Consider the following 19,790-nt stretch of genomic DNA (forward strand, 5'->3'; position numbering starts at 1 on the left):
CGGACCCTTCCCTTTCCCGGCAGGATCCTCCACCAGCACAGGGGGCCCCCCACCCGCAGTCACCGCTCCTGCCCCACGGTGGGCAAGGGGCAGCCCTATCCCTCACCCCCATTGAGGCTATAGTGAGGGGCAGCAGCAGGGGAGTAGGGGCATATGTGATGGCAGCCTCCCTGGCACCCACCACAAGGGAGGCAAGGGGGCTTCCTGGACTTGAGAGGGGCCCTAGGAGCAAGTGTAGTGACAATGGTGTGAGGTGAGTGTGCTGCCGGGGGGAGAGAGGGAGGCCCCTCCCCCAGAGCTCACTGCTGCCGGCGGGGAGAGGGCTGGGGGGAGTCCTCCTCTCTGTCCCCACCCCAGGGGCAGCGTGCCTACACCCCAAACTCCCCAGCCCCACCCCACAGCTTGCACCCCCAGCCAGAGCCCTCACACCAACCCTCTGCCCTAGTCCTGAGCCTCTCCCACACCCCAAACCCCTCATCCCTGGCCCCAGCCATAGCCCTCATCCCCCCACACCCTAATCCTCTGCCCCAGCCCTGAGCCCCCTCACACACCCCAAACCCCTCATCCCCTGCCACATCCCAAACCCCTCATCCCTGCACCCCCTCCCTCCGCACTCACTCCCACCCCCAACTCCCTCCCAGAGCTTGCATCCCCTCCCTCCACACCCCCCCCATCTCCAAACTCCCTCCCAGAGCATGCACCCCTCACCCCTTCATACTTCCCCGGCCCAGAGCCTGCACCGCAGACCCCCTCCCCTACCCAAACTCCCTCCCAGAGTCCAACCTCTATCTCCTTTTGAACCCAAACTCCCTCCCAGAGCCTGTACCCCTCCTGCACCCCAATTCCCTGCCCCAGCCCAGGGGCTGCACCCCAGACCTCCTCCCTGCACCCAAACTCCCTCCCAGAGCCTTAGGCAGGTGGGGGGGGGCAAGTTCTGAGCACCACCAAAATTTCTACAAACCTGCCACTCCTGCACAGGAGACTAGATCATTACATGCCACAGGCAGAGAATAGGAGGCACTGGGGTGCACCAGTGCTCGAGGCCCCTGCAATGGCAGAGAAATGATTAAATGGGATATACCCAGATAACCCTGGCAAGTGACCTACATCCACACACTGCAGGGGAAGATGAAACCCCACCCACGGTCACTGCCAATCTGACCTGGGGGAAATTCCTTCCTAACCCCACGTATGGAGAGAAGTTAGACTCTGAGCATGTGTGCAGAAAGAATAGTAAATATGGCAGGCGACCAGCTTGGCTTAACAGTGAAATCCTTGCTGATCTTAAATACAAAAAAGAAGCTTACAAGAAGTGGAAGATTGGACAAATGACCAGGGATGAGTATAAAAATATTGCTCGGGCATGTACGAGTGAAATCAGGAAGGCTAATCACACCTGGAGTTGCAGCTAGCGAGAGATGCTAAGGGTAACAAGAAGGGTTTCTTCAGGTATGTTAGCAACAAGAAGAAAGTCAAAGAAAGTGTGGGCCACTTACTGAATGAGGGAGGCAACCTCGTGACAGAGGATGTGGAAAAAGCTAATGTACTCAATGCTTTTTTTGCCTCTGTCTTCACGAACAAGGTCAGCTCCCAGACTACTGCACTGGGCAGCACAGCATGGGGAGGAGGTGACCAGCCCCCTGTGGAGAAAGAAGTGGTTCGAGACTATTTAGAAAAGCTGGACATGCACAAGCCCATGGAGCCGGATGCGTTGCATCCGAGAGTGCTAAAGGAGTTGGCGGATGTGATTGCAGAGCAATTGGCCATTATCTTTGAAAACTTATGGCGATCGGGGGAAGTCCCAGATGACTGGAAAAAGGCTAATGTAGTGCCCATCTTTGAAAAAGGGAAGGAGGAGGATCCTGGGAACTACAGGCCAGTCAGCCTCACCTCAGTCCCTGGAAAAATCATGGAGCAGGTCCTCAAGGAATCAATTCTGAAGCACTTAGACGAGAGGAAAGTGATCAGGAACAGTCAGCATGGATTCACCAAGGGCAAGTCATGCCTGACTAACCTAATTGCCTTCTATGATGAGATTACTGGTTCTGTGGATGAAGGGAAAGCAGTGGACGTGTTGTTCCTTGACTTTAGCAAAGCTTTTGACACGGTCTCCCACAGTATTCTTGCCAGCAAGTTAAACAAGTATGGGCTGGATGAATGGACTATAAGGTGGACAGAAATCTGGCTAGATTGTCAGGCTCAACGGGTAGTGATCAATGGCTCCATGTCTAGTTGGCAGCCGGTATCAAGTGGAGTGCCCCAAGGGTCGGTCCTGGGGCTGGTTTTGTTCAATACCTTCATTAATGATCTGGAGGATGGTGTGGACTGTACCCTCAGCAAGTTTGCAGATGACACTAAACTGGGAGGAGAGGTGGATACGCTGGAGGGTAGTGATAGGATACAGAGGGACCTAGACAAATTGGAGGATTGGGCCAAAAGAAATCTGATGAGGTTCAACAAGTGCAGAGTCCTGCACTTAGGACGGAAGAACCCCATGCACCGCTACAGACTAGGGACCGAATGGCTCGGCAGTAGTTCTGGAGAAAAGGACCTAGTGGTTACAGTGGACGAGAAGCTGGATATGAGTCAACAGAGTGCCCGTGTTACCAAGAAGGCCAAGGGCATTTTGGGATGTATAAGTAGGGGCATTGCCAGCAGATCGAGAGACGTGATTGTTCCCCTCTATTCGACACTGGTGAGGCCTCATCTAGAGTACTGTGTCCAGTTTTAGGCCCCACACTACAAGAAGGATGTGGAAAAATTGGAAAGCGTCCAGCGGAGGGCAACAAAAATGATTAGGGAACTGGAACATATGAGTTACGAGGAGAGGCTGAGGGAACTGGGGATGTTTAGTCTACAGAAGAGAAGAATGAGGGGGGATTTGATAGCTGCTTTCAACTACCTGAAAGGGGGTTCCAAAGAGGATGGCTCTAGGCTGTTCTCAGTGGTAGCAGATGACAGAACAAGGAGTAATGGTCTCAAGTTGCAGTGGGGGAGATTTAGGTTGGATATTAGGAAAAACTTTTTCACTAGGAGGGTGGTGAAGCACTGGAATGCGTTACCTAGGGAGGTGGTGGAATCTCCTTCCTCAGAAGTTTTAAAGGTCAGGCTTGAGAAAGCCCTGGCTGGGATGTTTTAGTGGGGGATTGGTCCTGCTTTGAGCAGGGGGCTGGACTAGATGACCTCCTGAGGTCCCTTCCAACCCTGATATTCTATGATTCTATGACATGAGCAAGAACCAGCCAGCCAAGCACCTGAGAGAGAGACTGCTTGGTGCTATCTCAGAGCCCTGGCACACCCCACCCAGTGTCCCATGTCCAGCCACAGTCATCCCTGAAGCTTCAGGGAAAGGAGATTAAAAAAAAAACCTTCGAGAAAACACTGGGGGCAGGGAATCCTTTCCTGACCGCTGCTGAAACCCTGACATGTGAGCATTAGGAACACCAAACATAAACTGGAAAAGAGCCCCAGAGCGCTGCCCCCCATCACCACAAGCAACCCTGTCATACAATTGCACTCACAAATTTGTCCAGCATTGTCTTAAAACTAATTAAATTGTTTGCCACCTGCAGTGAGGGGGTGTGGTCTCCTTCCAATATTGACAGGGAGGAATCCCTCCCCACCCCCTGGTGAGCAGAGCCAGCAAGGCCACAAAAGCATGGGGGTGGGACAAGAAGTACAAAAGGTGAGCCCTGTGCAGCTCAGTTAGGTTGGAGATGCTAAGGGAGACAGATGCTCTCCACCTGCTGCTGGAATGGCCTGAAGAGGACCTCTGCTGTGCCAAAGACTTGCAGGCCTACCAGACACCCCATGTGCAGAGAAGCTGCTGGGACTGCCACTGGCAGTACATCCCAAGGAGATGGAGGACAACCCCAGGATCCAGGAACACCCTGAGGGGAGGAAGGAGTCCAGGGACAGCTGACTACTCTGGCTGCATTGCTGCCTACATTCAGGTCAGCGTGTTGCAGCTGGATCTCCACTGACGCAATGGTGGAACACTTCGCCACTGTTAGGGCCCTGGAGTGGGACCCAGTGGAGTAGGGTGGGCCTGGGCCCCCCTCCTCCCTGATACCAACCCCACCCCTGGGTGGCAGCCTCCCGACCACAAGCCAAAAGGCCTGAATTTGTCTGCTATCTGCCAACGCTAGGATGACGGGCTGCTTAGCTACTCTGCTCTGCCTGAAGGCCAGAGCCACATAGACTGTTTGGTGCCCCACCCTGCTTGAGGGCCTGGGCTCCTTGACTGCCTGTTTGCTTTGCCCCGCCTGTGGGCCAGAACCCCTTAGTTTGTTTGGTACTCTGCTGTGCTTGAGGACTTGGCTCCTAGACTGATTGCTACCAGAGCCCTAATGTACGGATACAAAATGGAGGATAACCACCCAGCTTGGCGGCAGCACTGCTGAGAAGGATTTGTGTGCTGCGGTGGATCACAACCTCCACATGAGTCAGCAATACGATGCTGTTGCAAAAAAAAAAAAAAAAAAAAGCAAATGCAATTTTAGGTTGCATTAACAGAAGCATAGCATGCAAGTCATGGGAGGAGACAGTGCCGCTCTACTCAGCGCTGGTTTGGCCTCAGCTGGCGTATCGTGTCCAGCTTTGGTCACTGATGTCTAGAAAGGATGTAGAGAAACTGAAAAGGATCCAGAGGCGAGTGTGACGAAGTGGGACTGTTCTTAATGTTTCCTCTGACTACTGTAGGGGTGCCTCAGTTTCCCCTATGCATGATAATGGTCTTCAGATACTTGATACAGATACAGTGCAAATATGTGATGGTCACATAAACACCACCCTATACAGCAAACCTACTGACCGCTATGCCTACCTACATGTCCCCATATTTACTCTAGTGACACCATCAGAGGACCCAACCACATCAGCCACACCATCAGAGGCTCATCCACCTGCACATCCACCAATGTGACAGACGCCATCATGTGCCAGCAATGCCCCTCTGCCATGTACACTGGCCAAACCGGACAGTCCCTACGTAAAAGAATAAATGGACAGAAATGGGACATCGGGAACGGTAACATACAAAAGCCAGTCGGAGCACACGTCCATCTCCCTGGAGGCTCTATAACCGGTTTGAAAGTAGCTGTACTCCAACAAAAAAACTTCGGAAACAGACTTCGAAGAAAACCCCAGAACTAAACTTCATTTGCAAAGCTCACTCCATGAAGCTGGGCTGGAAGAGGGACGGCGAGTGGCTGGCTCACCAGACGCAGCTTTGCCTCGCCCGGACGGGCCCCTCCCGCCCTGCTGTCGGGCGTGGGCCACGCGCCCCGAGCCAGGGGCCGGGCCAGCTCTGCCCCCCGGGGGGGCTCCCCCGGCACGTGGCCGCCCCGCGGCCCACACGAGCCAGCGCCCATCCCCCGCCTCGCCTGTCAGGGGCCACCGACGCCCGGCGCCTCCCGGGGCCCCCCGAGACCAGGCGCAGGGCAGCGGCTGGCACCGGGCCCAGAGGCCGCACCGCAGCGTAGAGACCGCTCAGGGACCGGGGGAGGCCGGGGCGCCCCTTCGCGGGAGGGCTCCGCGAGGGCCGGGGCAGCCGCCCGGGGGCCGGACGCCACAAGTCGCGCGCGGCCCGGCCCCGGGGCGGGGCGGAGAAGCGCCCCGTCCCCGCCCCCAGCAGAGGCCAAGGCAGCAGCCCGCGCCGGGAGCCGGGCTGAGGGAATCTGCCCCCAGCGCCGCGAGAGGAGGGGCGGGGCCAGAGAGCAACTCCCAGCACAGCGCAGGCGCCCGTCCGAGGGACGTTCCGGCAGTCAGGCTGCAGAAACAGCCCATGTGACTCATGCATCCAATCACACTAACCGAGGGGAGACCTGCGACCAATCAGGAGGAAGCTTCTGCCTTGGCCAGTGCAGCCTTACGCCCACTCCCAGCGGAAGTGCGGGTGCCCTGAGTCACGTGGCGCGTAGGGTGAGCCGTGCTTCCTGCGGCGGAAGTGGCGTTAAGCCGAGGGCTCCTTCCGGTGTTGCTGCTGCCGCCGCCGGACCGGCCGCTGCCGCCCGGGATGTAGGGGCCGGTGAGTGCGGGCGCTGGGGGGAGGGGCGCGGACCGAGCTGACGCGTCCCGCGGCGGCTGTTGGCCCGGGGGCCGCCTCTCCGCGGTGCTGCGGTGCCCTGCCCGCGCCGGGGTGACCCCTCGCCCGAGCAGGGCCCGGCGAGCGGGCGGCTGGGCGCCCGGGGAAGCCGCGCCTGGAGCCGGGGACGTGCTTGTCGCGGCGGCCGCGGAAACGGGCCTGAGCGCGGAAGCAGGAGTCCAAGGAGGCGCCGGTGGGGGAGACCCGCTTGCGAGCCGCACGGGGCCCCTCGGCCCGGCCAGGTCAGCGGTGCTCCGGCTTCGGGGCTCGGCTCCCCGCGGGGACCCGCAGGGGCTGCTCCCGGTGTCAGGGATCCGGGCTTGCGAACAGTTCGCCTTAAAGGCTGTGGAGCAACCAGAGGGTCTAAAAACTTCTTAAATTCGAGCCGCGTTTTTTATTTCACTTAGTGAAAGGCATCCACGGCAGAGACAGGGTGGGGGAAGCACCATCTTCTATTGGGCCGACTTCTGCTGGTTGAGAGACCGGCTGTCAAGCCACAGAGACCTATAAAACTTGTCTGGCGCACTAACAGAAGTTGGCCCAATGGAAGATATTACCTCAGTCACCTTGTCTCTCCAGTGTCCTGGGACTGACACAGCTACAGTTACGCTGCGTGAAAGGCATCTGTGTCCTGCAATGAAATGACAAAGAGAACACACTGAGAAATGCAAAGCCAGTGCCCCTAAACATGTGAGGCATCCCTCATCTAAATGGAGCCAGTTTCCAGCAACCCAAAGAATGGGGATGGCCCCATGTCAGACACTGAAAATAAAGGGAATGGGTTAAAAAGCATAAGAATGGCCATACTGGGTCAGACCAATGATCCAAACCAGTTACTGATCAATGAAAGGACCTTCCCTCTTATCCCACGCCAGCTGACTTTGCTTAAGAGCCTGTGGTGAGGAACCTTGTCAAAGGTTTTCTGAAAGCCCAAGTGCATGACGTCCATCTCATATTGGCTGGACACATGTCACCTCAGGACAGGATGCAGAGGAAGTTTCTTGACACCTTAAATGACTGCTGCTTGGAGCAGCTAGTCCTGGAACCCATAAGAAGAGAAGCAATTCTTGGTTTAGTCCTAACTGGAGCATAGGATCTGGTCCAAGAGATGAATAGAGCTGGACTGCTTTATAACAGTGACCATAATATAACTAAATTCCACATCCCTGGGGTGTGGAAAACACCACAGAAACCCAACACTGTAGCATTTAATTTAAAAAAGGAGGACTACACAAAAATGAGGAAGTTAGTTAAACAGAAATTAAAAGGTACAGTAGAATCATAGAATATCAGGCTTGGAAGGGACCTCAGGAGGTCATCTAGTCCAACCCCCTGCTGAAAGCAGGACCAATCCCCAGTTTTTGTCCCAGATCCCTAAATAGGATTGAACTCACAAGCCTGGTTTTAGCAGGCCAGTGCCCAAACCACTGAGCTATCCCTCCCCCCCAACAGTGAAATCCCTGCAAGCTGCATGGAAGCTTTTTAAAGACACCATAATAGAGGCTCAACTTAAATGTATATCCGAAATTAAAAAACATAGAGAACCAAAAAAGTGCCACTGTGGCTAAACAACAAAGAAAAAGAAGCAGTGAGAGGCAAAAAAGGCATCCTTTAAAAAGTGAAAGTTAAATCCTAGTGAGGAAAATATAAAGGAGCATAAACTCTGGTAAATGAAGTATGAAAATATAATTAGGTCAAAAAAGAATTTGAAGAAGAGCTGGCCAAGGACTCAAAAAGTAGTAGCAATTTTTTTTTTAAAGTGCATCAGAAACAGGAAGCCTGCTAAAGAACCAGTGGGGCTACTGGAAGAAAAAGGAGCACTCAAGGATGAGAAGGCCATTGCAGAGAAACTACATGAATTCTTTGCAACCTGAGCCATTCTTTTTAGGTGACAAAGCTGAGGAACTGTCCCAGATTGAGATGTCATTAGAGGAGGTTTTGGAACCAATTGATAAACTAAACAGTAATAAGTCACCAGGACCAGATAGGATTCACCCAAGAGTTCTGAAGGAACTCAAATGTGAAATTGCAGAGCTCCTAACTGTAGTTTTTAACCTATCATATAAATTAGCTTCTGTATCAAATGACTGGAAGATAGCTAATGTGACCCCAACTCTTATAAAGGGCTCCAGAGGTGATCCCGGCAATTACGGGTCAGTAAGCCTGACTTCAGTACCGGGCAAACTGGCTGAAACTATAGTGAAGAAGAGAATTGTCAGACACATAGATGAATGTGATTTATGGGGGAAGAGTCAACATGTTTTTTGTAAATGGTGAGGCATGATTTCCCATCTACTAGAATTCTTTGAGGGGGTCAGCAAGTATGTGGACAAGGGGGATCCAGTGGATACAGTGTACTTAGATTTTCAGAAAGCCTTTGACAAGGTCCCTCACCAAAGGCTCTTAAGCAAAGTAAGCTGTCATGGGATAAGAGGGAAGGTCCTCTCATGAATGGGTAACTGATTAAAAGATAGGAAACAAAGGGGAAGAATAAATGGTCAGTTTTCAGAATGGAAAGAGGTAAATAGTAGTGTCCCCCAGGGGTCTGTTCTGGGCCCAGTCCTATTCAACATATTCATAAATGATCTGGAAAAAGGGGTAAACAGGGAGGTGGCAAAATTTGCTGATGATACAAAACTACTCAAGATAGTTAAGTCCCAAGCAGACTGCAAAGCTCTACAAAAGGGTCTCACAACACTGGGTAACTGGGCAACAAAATGGCAGATGAAATTCAATGCTGATGAATGCAAAGTAATGCACATTGGAAAACATAATCCCAACTATACATATAAAATGATGGGGTCTAAATTAGCTGTTACCACTCAAAAGAAAGAGATCTTGGAGTCATTGTGGATAGTTCTCTGAAAACATCCACTCAATGTGCAGCAATCATCAAAAAAGCAAACAATGTTGGGAATCATTAAGAAAGGGATAGATAAGATAGAAAATATCATATCGCCTCTATATAAATCCATGGTATGCCTACATCTTAAATATTGCGTGCAGATGTGGTTGCCCCATCTCAAAAAAGATCTATTGGAAAAGGTTCAGAAAAGGGCAAGAAAAATTATTAGGGGTATGGAACAGCTTCCATATGAGAAGAGATTAATAAGACTGGGACTTTTCAGCTTGGGAAAAAAAACGACTAGGGGGATATGATAGAGGTATATAAAATCATGACTTGTGTAGAGAATAAATAAGCAAGTGTTATTTACTACTTCTCATAACACAAGAACCAGGGGTCGCCCAATGAAATTAATAAGCAGCAGGTTTAAAACACACAGAAGGAACTTTTTTCACACCACACACAGTCAACCTGTGTGAACTCCTTGCCAGAAGATGTTGTGAAGGCCAAGACTATAACAGGGTTCAAAAAAGAACTAGATAAATGCATGGAGGATAGGTCCATCAATGGCTATCAGCCAGGATGAGCAGGGATGGTGTCCCTAACTTCTGTTAGCCAGAAACTGGGAATGGGTGACGGATGGATCATGTGGTGATTACCTGTTCTGTTCGTTCCCTGTGGGGCACCTGGTGTTGGCCACTGTCGGAAGACAGGATACTGGGCTAGATGGACCTTTGGTCTGACCCAGTATGGCCATTCTTATGTTCACTGTCTCACCGTTGTCCATATGATTGTTGAATCCCTCAAAGAATTCTAAGAGATTGGTGAGGCATGATTTCCCTTTACAAAAGCCATGTTGATTTTTCCTCAACAAATCGTGTTCCTCTATGTGCCTGGTAAATCTGTTCTTTCCTATAGTTTCAACCAATTTGCCTGGTATTGAAATAAGAGCTACCAGCCTGTAATTGCCAGGATCACCTCTGGAGCCTTTTTCAAAAATTGGCGTCATTTTAGCTATCCTCTAGTCATCTGGTAAAGAAACTGAATTAAGTGATAGGTTACACACCAGTTAGTAGGTCTGAAATTTCCTCTTTGTTTTTCTTCAGAACTCTAGAGTGAATACCATCTGCTCCTGGTGACATATTACTGTTTAACATATCTATTTGTTCCCAAACCTCTTCTAATGACACCTCAATCTGGGAAAGCAGTCATGGAAAGGCCAGCTGAAATGCATGGGGATTGCAGCCAGGTGCAAAGGCAGCCAGGGCTGAGCATCTTATTGAACACATGCTGAACAGAGGATTGAACCTACCAGCCAGAGAGTGCTACAAGAAATGGGAGTGTGGGGGGAGGGGTCTTGGGGCTATACCCATGCGAGAATCCTAGCTCCAATGGCATTTCCATGTGTCTTATATACTAGCCAGAAGCTGATATGAATCTGATAGGTTTGAAGCTCTGGCCCCTTCAGCTACTGTTTGGGAGTTAGCGTCACTCCTCTATTACCCCGCCCATCACCACCTCTTCTGGGGATCTTTCTCCCTGACCATTAACTCCAGTACTGCCTGCTGCTGATAACTTTCCTAAGGGTATCCGCAAAAAGAAAAGGAGTACTTGTGGCACCTTAGAGACTAACTACGCTACGAAATTAGGTCGAATTTATAGAAGTCGGTTTTTAGAAATCATTTTTATATAGTCGATTATGTGTGTCCCCACACAAAATGCTCTAAGTGCATTAACTCGGCGGAGTGCTTCCACAGTACCGAGGCTAGCCTCGGCTTCTGGAGCTATCCCGCAGTCTCCACCGCCCGTTGGAATTCTGGGTTGAGATCCCAATGCCTAATGGAGCAAAAACATTGTCGCAGGTGGTTCTGGGTACATGTCATCAAGACCTCCCTCCCTCCCTCCCTCCCTCCGTGAAAGCAACGGCAGACAGTCGTTTCGCGCCTTTTTCCTGAGTTACCTGTGCAGACGCCATACCATGGCAAGCATGGAGCCCGCTCAGCTCACTGTCACCGTACGTCTCCTGGGTGCTGGCAGACACGGTACTGCGTTGCTACACAGCATCAGCTCATTGCCTTGTGGCAGCAAACTGTGCAATAGGCCTGATAACCATAGTCGTCACGTCCGAGGTGCTCCTGACCAACCTTGCCAAGGTGGCCAGGAGTGCCTGGGCAGACATATGCTCAGGGACTGAAATAGCAGTGACTCAATCCGGTCATTCTCTTTAGTCCTGCCGGCAGTCCTATTGCATTGTTGTCTGGCAAGCAGGCAGGAGATGAGGATGGCTAGCAGTCCTATTGCACCGTCTGCTGCCAGCCACAGATGTAAAAGATAGACGGCGTGGATCAAAACAAGAAATAGACCAGATTTGTTTTGTATTCATTTGCTCCTCCCTCCCTCCGTGAAATCAACGGCCAACAATCGTTTCGGTGAGGTCTGTCAGGGGCACCTTGAAAAGTTTAATGGAGATTCAGTCCTGCCTGAAATACCGGGGGAGGGATAGCTCAGTGGGTTGAGCATTAGGTTGAGCATTGGCCTGCTAAACCCAGGGTTTTGAGTTCAATCCTTGAGGGGGCCACTCTGTGTGACAGTTGTTTTTGTTTCTCCTTGATGTAAAGCCATCCACTTGGTTGATTTGAATTCCCTGTAAGCCAACCCTGTAAGCTATGTCGTCAGTCACCCCTCCCTCCGTCAGAGCAACGGCAGACAATCATTCCACGCCTTTCTTCTGTGCAGACGCCATACCACGGCAAGCATGGAGCCCGCTCAGATCACTTTGGCAATTAGGAGCACATTAAACACCATGCGCATTATCCAGTAGTATATGAAGCACCAGAACCTGGCAAAGCAAAACCGGGCGAGTAGGTGACTTCAGCACAGTGACGAGAGTGATGAGGACATGGACACAGACTTCTCTCAAAGCACGGGCCCTGGCAGTGTGGGCATCATGGTGCTAATGGGGCAGGTTCATGCCGTGGAATGCCGATTCTGTGCCTGGGAAACAAGCACAGACTGGTGGGACCGCATAGTGTTGCAGGTTTGGGACGATTCTCAGTGGCTGCGAAACTTTCACATGCATAAGGGCACTTTCATGGAACTTCATGGCTTGCTTTCCCCTGCCCTTGGGCGCAAAAATACCAAGATGAGAGCAGCCGTCACAGTTGAGAAGCGAGTGGCAATAGCCCTGTGGAAGCTTGCAACGCCAGACAGCTACCGGTCAGTCGGGAATCAATTTGGAGTGGGCAAATCTACTGTGGGGGCTGCTGTGATGCAAGTAGCCAACGCGATCAAAGATCTGCTGATATCAAGGGTAGTGACCCTGGGAAATGTGCAGGTCAGAGTGGATGGCTTTGCTGCAATGGGATTCCCTAACTGTGGTGGGGCCATAGACAGAACCCACATCCCTATCTTGGCACCAGAGCACCAAGCCGGCGAGTACATAAACCGCAAGGGGTACTTTTCAATGATGCTGCAAGCACTGGTGGATCACAAGGGACGTTTCACCAACATCAGCGTGGGATGGCCAGGAAAGGTACATGACGCTTGCATCTTCAGGAACTCTGGTCTGTTTCAAAAGCTGCAGGAAGGGACTTTCTTCCCAGACCAGAAAATAACCATTGGGGATGTTGAAATGCCTATAGTTCTCCTTGGGGACCCAGCCTACCCCTTAATGCCATGGCTCATGAAGCCATACACAGGCAGCCTGGACAGTAGTCAGGAGCTGTACAACTACAGGCTGAGCAAGTGCAGAATGGTGATAGAATGTGCATTTGGACGTTTAAAAGCGCACTAGCGCAGTTTCCTGACTCGGTTAGACCTCAGTGAAACCAATATTCTCATTGTTATTACTACTTGTTGTGCGCTCCACAATATCTGTGAGAGTAAGGGGGTGTCACGGAGTCCCTGGGCGATGCTCTGGAACTGCTCCCCATGAAGCTAGTCAGGACTCTGGGGAAGTCTCCTTTCTGTGAGCAGCCTGTCTTCAGGACACAAAGCTCACACAACTTCCACCTTCCTGGTCTGACCTCGGAGCATTCAGCATCCTCTGCCCCTCCGTGCGCTTCCCACAGCGAGTCCGCCCAGGCGGGGCTCCTGGGGAAGCCAGAGGGTCCTGCCCCCCAACTCCGCAGTCAGACGTGACTCTCAGCCAGCCAGTAAAACAGAGGTTTATTAGACGACAGGAACATGGTCTAACACAGAGCTTGTAGGTGCAGAGAACCGGACCCCTCAGCTGGATCCATTTTGTGGGGCAGTGAGCCAGACAACCATGTCTGCCCTTCACTCCATGTCTCCAGCCAGCCCCAAACTGAAACTCCCTCCAGCCTCTCCTCCTTTGGGCTTTGTCCCTTTGCCGGGCCAGGAGGTCACCTGATTCCTTTGTTCTCCAACCCTTTAGCTCTGACCTTGCAGGGGGGAAGGGCCCAGGCCATCAGTTGCCAGGAAACAGGGTGTTGGCCGTTCTGTGTCCAGACCCCTGCACACACCTGCCTTCTAGGGTTCTGCAGTGATCATACACCCTTACCCCACCACCTAGATACTTAAGAACTGCCTAGGGGAAACTGAGGCGCCCCCACACTATTCAGAGGAAACATTAAGAACAGTCCCAGTTCGTCACATCTCTCCCCCCTTCGAGATAGAACTGAGCAGGATCACTTTAGCCGGTGACCTGGGGAAGTTCGAAGCCACCAACATTCCCATGGATGCCCCAGCATCTCTCCCATTCCTTGGTGGATGTTACACCAGGTCCTTCCAGTTTCACGCCCTCCCTTAGGTCGGGGGTGGTCAATAACACTCGCAGGCCGTATGTGGGAAGGTTTATGCGGCCCGTGCCCTTTTGCCACCCTAAAACCCCAGGGGGTCAAACTGGGATTGGGTCTTCTCCCAGCGTTCCAGTCTGGAGGGCTGCAATTCGGGCTCTCTTGGTTAAGAGCCCCCATCTTGACCTGGGCCACATACTGTTCACTTTCAGAACTAGCATGGAGACATTCCTTTCTCAACAACCTTGTCTCCCCAACAAGCTGGCCAAACACAGCCACTTGGTTATAGGACTGTTTAACTTTCTTAACAGCTTTCACTTCATCTGAGACCGTCTCAAAGCTATCCACACTGGATCCTTAAACAGGAAAGTCAGTGGATCCGTTCACAACAGAAAATTTCTGGCTGTTAGGAGCTGAAACTTTCTTGATTAAATCACTTTCACACCCTTCAGTTGCAGTAAACTGCTTGCAAAGATTCCACGAGGATTCCTTTCCCTAGGGCTTTTCTATGCAACAATTCACCCTTCACAGAAATTCTGCCCTTACCCTCTTCACCTAGGGCTTGCTCTAGAGAAACACTTTCCTGAGCAACAACAGACTCTTTCTGGGTCTCCCTTACATCCAGAATTACCTCTGGCCCATCAGGCGGATTCCTACACAATCCCCTTTCAGGCAAACTGACAGACTCCCTAGATAAAAGGTCAGAAGCATTATCCTTCCCTTTGCCACACACAAGTTCAGGAATCTTTTCCTTCTTGCTACAGGTTTCCACACCCTCAGTAGGCAACACAATCAGGTCACCTTTCTGCTCTCCTTGTGCCCTGGCTAGGGTATCACCCTGATTAGACAGAGTTGCTACACCCTTTCCCAACAACACACTAGCAACAGGCAAAATACAAGCACCAGAATTGTCTGGTCTCTGGGATTTTGCATAGACACTAACTGGATGCAACCTAGTTACAGTGCCATTCTCCCGAGCAGAGACAAACTTAGGACCATTCCCTTCCTGGGCTTTCGCTGAATCCAGAACCAACTCTGAGACAACTGCACTATGTCACGGCGTCCCCGCACTACCCTCAACCATCACAGGCTGAAAGGCCCCTTCTTTCTGTTCCACAGACAAAGAAGAGCTGGACACACTTTCTCCTTTCCCAGACACACAGCTTGGGATCTCTTTCCCCTGGTCCCAGCACACAAGGCTGGTCACAGACAACTGCTTGGAGACCAGGGTAGCTCCCTCCACAGGCAAGTCAATACCCCTGACAGACACAGGCACGTTTCCTTCACTGTCCCAATTCTCCACCCAGCTAACAGGTAAGGTCCAGGGACACTCATCTTCCACTCTCCTCGCCTTCCCACCCTACTGACTAGACACAGCCATCAGCTCACAAGGCTGCCTAGGCTCATCCAGACTTTCCTTACCAAGTACCTTGCCACTCCCAACAGATCCCCTGCCCTGCCTGTGTATCCCCGCACTCAGCTGAGGTCTCAGCTCCCACTGTGCTCAGCGCTGCCCTTGCTGTCCCAGTGGGGGTAGGCAGTAAGCTCGCTGCTTTCCTCACTGCATCAGAGCCAGCGTGAGCCCCCTCTCCAGTGTGCAAGGGGGGCGGGGAGCCCCAGGGGTCTGGTTACAGGCAGGCAGGTAGCCTGAATCTAGCAGCTTCTCCCCCCTGCCAGCCAGGTCATCTGCATTTTCACTGACCATTTCCCTCTCCACCGATTGGTTCCCTGGATTCAAATTCAAACCCTTGGCCATTACAGGAGCAGGGCCTGGATCCTGTCCCAAAGAGACACAGTCACCCCACAACAGGGTCTTGCAGCTGGTGTTCTGGAGCACCCCAACGACCAGCCAGCCCGACCCCTCCTGTGTCTGCACAGGGATCTGGGCCACAGGCAGGGCAAGGGGCTTCATCCCTGGGACCCTCACCCAGCTCACACAGCCCCTCAGCCTCTGAGGCTGCACCACCCAGGGCCTGACAACAGTTCTCTCTGTCCCAGGATCTCGCCACCCCAGGAATGTCTCCCCATTGACCATCACCTTCCGCTCCCACTGGAGGTCCGAGGGGCCTGGCCCCAGGAAACTCCACACAGACAGATAGGCTGGGGTCAGGAGTGGGAGCCTGTCCACCGCCCCACCCATCTGGCTGACGAAGTCTATGGCCTCAGGACCCAGCAAGGGAGCTAGACACCAGGGCTTTTCCGCAGGGTCCCCCTGGTTCAAATTACCAGCCTGTTCAAAGGCAATGAGGTGGGCATCCACACCCCCCCCCCCTTAACCAGGGGCAGCAATTTAGTCTCGAGGTTCCCTGCAGAACTGGCACCCTGGGATCTATCCCCACTCACCCCTGAGAGGTCCCCTATGCCTCTCCGCTCCACCATCGCCAGTTCATGCTGCTGCTGTTTCTGCAGCTCTTTCTCGGGCTCTTGCTGTCTCTCACAGTCCTCTTGCTCTCTCGGACTCAGCTCCAATCCCGTCCATCTCCGATCCCCGGATGGGGAACCCGAGCGTGAAGACCCTCGTCTGGTCGGGGACAGGAGTCTTGGCGATGGCTGGCTCCCACTCCAGCTGCTCCCAGATCCTGCTATAGCCCCATTTGGGGTCAGGAATCTGTTCCTTAGAGTGATCATCCTCCTCCAGCTGCACGATGAACTGTGCTTTGGTGAACTTTCCAATGCTCAACCCTTTCTTTCTGCACCGGGTTACAGTGTTGTTAGCCGATGGCCAGGGATGTTTGGTGAGGTGCCAGCTATGCCCGTTTATACCATCCGTGACTTTAACCGCTAGGACGCACTGTCCCTTCGCGGCGGGCAGCCCGGGCTAGGCTGACGGATGCCCCAAGGTCCTAACCACCCGTGACTTTAACTGCTAGAGCTCAGAGCTCCTTCGCAGCGGGCAGTCAACACTGACTGACAGGTGCCCCAATGGCAGCACTAAGAGCCTCTCCACACCCGTGACTTTAACTGCTAGAGCTCAGAGCTCCTTCGCAGCGGGCAGCCAGGATTGACTGACAGGTGCCCCAAGAGTTTGCCCCGTGGAGGCGGCACAACTCAACGCTAGGCTCTTAGTCCTCTCACCTAATGGCCAGGCTTTCTAGCCAAAACGGCTGAGGTTCTTTAATTGTGTTGGCTGCTTTACAGTAAACCAGAGAAACAAGTCAGGCTTATGCACAATGGTTACCAAAATTTATTAAACTAGATTCTAATCATGTGGTTACAAAATTGCTAGTGCCTACTTATTTAAATGTAGAGATGTTACACACACAAACAAGTTACAAAACTGAAGCCACAATCCCAAAGAAAGAAAACAAAGTATAGAGCTCTATTTCAAAATATGTGTACACTAAAGATAGGAGATCAGGTGTGGGTGCTTCTTACCCTCCTTGCATCTCTCGATTCCAGCGGTGCCAAGCCAGGATCGGTCACTCAATTCCGCGGAAAGACGAATAAGGGACAAGGCTTAGGGACCCTCTTAGCTGCAGAAGCCTTGGGAGGCTGTCACTTATCTGACCAGCAGATAGATAGTGAAAAGCACTCAAAAATCATGGTGCTGTAGGTCCCCTACTTATACCTCTGTACTCCTTTATTCTCTTTCTCCTTTCTATGCTAAATTGGGGCTGGTCTGTCGGGGTGACGCCAGCTCTCGCAAGAGTAGTTCACACTTGCAAGGGAGAAACAATAAGTTTCGACTACTGGACACTTCTTTTATCAGGGTAAATATTTTCCCACCTAGGATGTTGGTGTGTGTGCATCATGCTGTTTTAGTAAGGGCTAAGAGCCATGTCTGTCACAGGGCCTCTGCCTGCTGTGAGCCTAATCGTTGTATATGTTCCCAGAGGCACATTGTCACAGCACACCTGTGCTTCTCACAGCTTCAAAGGCTGTGCTGGAGTGCCCTGGTGTTTTCGCTCCCGTGTGTTTCCAGCAATGCTGGTCTGAGGGCGGGGGGCTGGCTGTCTGGCTACAAGTGTCCTTCAGGAGATGGTGACAGGCCATCACTCTGCTCTTCCCAAGTTGTTGTGAACTCACAGGCCTGTGTGCTCTCAGCTCCCCACGGTTTCCAGGGAGAACCCCTAGTGTGCCAGCCCTTCTCGAGGTCACCACCTCTTTGCTAGGGTCGAGCTACAGACTCCTCTGCCCCTGGGACCGCTCGCTGCAATCCCCAGGGGAACCCTGTTACTGCAAAAGTCCTTCTCTCTCCCAGGGCCAAGCTGCAGGCTCCTCCGCCCCTGAGACTGCTCACCGCAGTCCCCAGGGGGACCCCATTACTGCACAGTCCTTCTCGCTGGTCACACACTTCCAGGGGTTAACCGCCCCCTGAAACCGCTCCTCTCTGAGCCTTCAGCACGCCTGGTCCTCATCAATCCCCCTTCGTTTTACTGCTCCCCAGTCACTTACTGCAGGAAGCGCCATCCGCGGGGTGCAGTACATCCCACCACTGCCACCAGTTGTCACGGAGACCCTTGGCGATGCTCTGGAACTGCTCCCCATGAAGCCAGTCAGGACTCTGGGGAAGTCTCCTTTCTGTGAGCAGCCTGTCTTCAGGACACAAAGCTCCCACAACTTCCACCTTCCTGGGTCTGACCTTGGAGCATTCAGCATCCTCTGCCCCTCCGTGCGCTTCCCACAGCGAGTCCGCTCAGGCGGGGCTCCTGGGGAAGCCAGAGGGTCCTGCATCCCAACTCCGCAGTCAGACGTGACTTTCAGCCAGCCAGTAAAACAGAGGTTTATTAGACGACAGGCACATGGTCTAAAACAGAGCTTGTAGGTGCAGAGAACCGGATCCCTCAGCTGGGTCCATTTTGGGGGGCAGTGAGTCAGACAACCACGTCTGCCCTTCACTCCATGTCTCCAGCCAGCCCCAAACTGAAACTCCCTCCAGCCCCTCTTCCTCTGGGCTTTGTCCCTTTCCTGGGCCAGGAGGTCACCTGATTCCTTTGTTCTCCAAGGCTTTAGCTCTCACCTTGCAGGGGGGAAGGGTCCAGGCCATCAGTTGCCAGGAAACAGGGTGTTGGCCATTCTCTGTGTCCAGACCCCTGCACACACCTGCTCTCTAGGGCTCTGCAGTGATCATACACCCTTACCCCACCACCTAGATACTTAAGAACTGCCTAGGGGAAACTGAGGCACCCCCACACTATCCAGAGGAAACATTAAGAACAGTCCCACTTTGTCACAGGGGGAGACGTTTATGGCGGGTTGGGAGGTTGAGGCAAATCGCCTGGCCACTGGTTACGCGCAGCCAGACACCAGGGCAGTTAAAAGAGCACAGGAGGGTGCGATGTGCATCAGAGAAGCTTTGAAAACCAGTTTCATGACTGGCCAGGCTACAGTGTGAAAGTTCTGTTTATTTCTCCTTGATGGAAACCCACCCCCCGCCGCCCCTTGGTTCACTCTACTTCCCTGTAAGCCAACCAACCTCCCCGCTCCCTTGGATCACCGCTTGCAGAGGCAATAAAGTCATTGTTGCTTTACATTCATGCTTTCTTTATTAATTCATCACACAAATAGGGGGATAACTGCGAAGGTACTCCAGGAGGAGTGGTGGAGGAGGGAAGCACCAGATGGGGTGGTGGAGGCAGGAAGGACAAGGCCACACAGCACTTTAAAAGTTTAAAACTTATTGAATGCCAGCCTTCTGTTGCTTGGGCAGTCCTCTGGAGTGGAGTGGCTGGGTGGCCGGAGGCCCCCCCACCGCATTCTTGGGCGTCTGGGTGAGGAGGCTATGGAACTTGGGAAGGAGGGTGGTTGGTTACACAGGGGCTGTAGCGGTGGTCTGTGCTCCAGCTGCCTTTCCTGCAGCTCAACCATACGCTGGAGGATATTAGTTTGATCCTCCAGTAGCCTCAGCATTGAATCCTGCCTCCTCTCATGACGCTGCCGCCACCTTTCAGCTTCAGCCCTCTCTTCAGCCTGCCACTTACTCTCCTCAGCCCACCACCTCTCCTCCCGGTCATTTTGTGTTTTCCTGCACTCTGACATTGTCTGCCTCCACGCATTCGTCTGCACTCTGTCTGTGTGGGAGGACAGCATGACGTCAGAGAACATTTCATTGTGAGTGCGTTTTTTTCGCCTTCTAATATTCGCTAGCCTCTGGGAAGGAGAA

The 19,790-nt window shown here is 52.6% G+C and overlaps 1 protein-coding gene across 2 annotated transcripts in view; it reads left to right on the forward strand.

The window, feature by feature from the left end:
* The first annotated feature begins 5,865 nt into the window (after window positions 1-5,865).
* ADIPOR1 (adiponectin receptor 1) overlaps window positions 5,866-19,790 on the forward strand; it is a 35,819-nt gene continuing 21,894 nt past the window's right edge. For both annotated transcript variants that reach the window (XM_043533729.1, XM_037885386.2), the window contains exon 1: window positions 5,866-6,028. The gene's annotated coding sequence lies outside the window, so the exon portion shown is untranslated. The remainder of the gene's footprint in view (window positions 6,029-19,790) is intronic.

The sequence above is a fragment of the Chelonia mydas genome, chromosome 21 (assembly GCF_015237465.2).
Source record: "Chelonia mydas isolate rCheMyd1 chromosome 21, rCheMyd1.pri.v2, whole genome shotgun sequence".
NCBI lineage: Eukaryota > Metazoa > Chordata > Testudines > Cheloniidae > Chelonia > Chelonia mydas.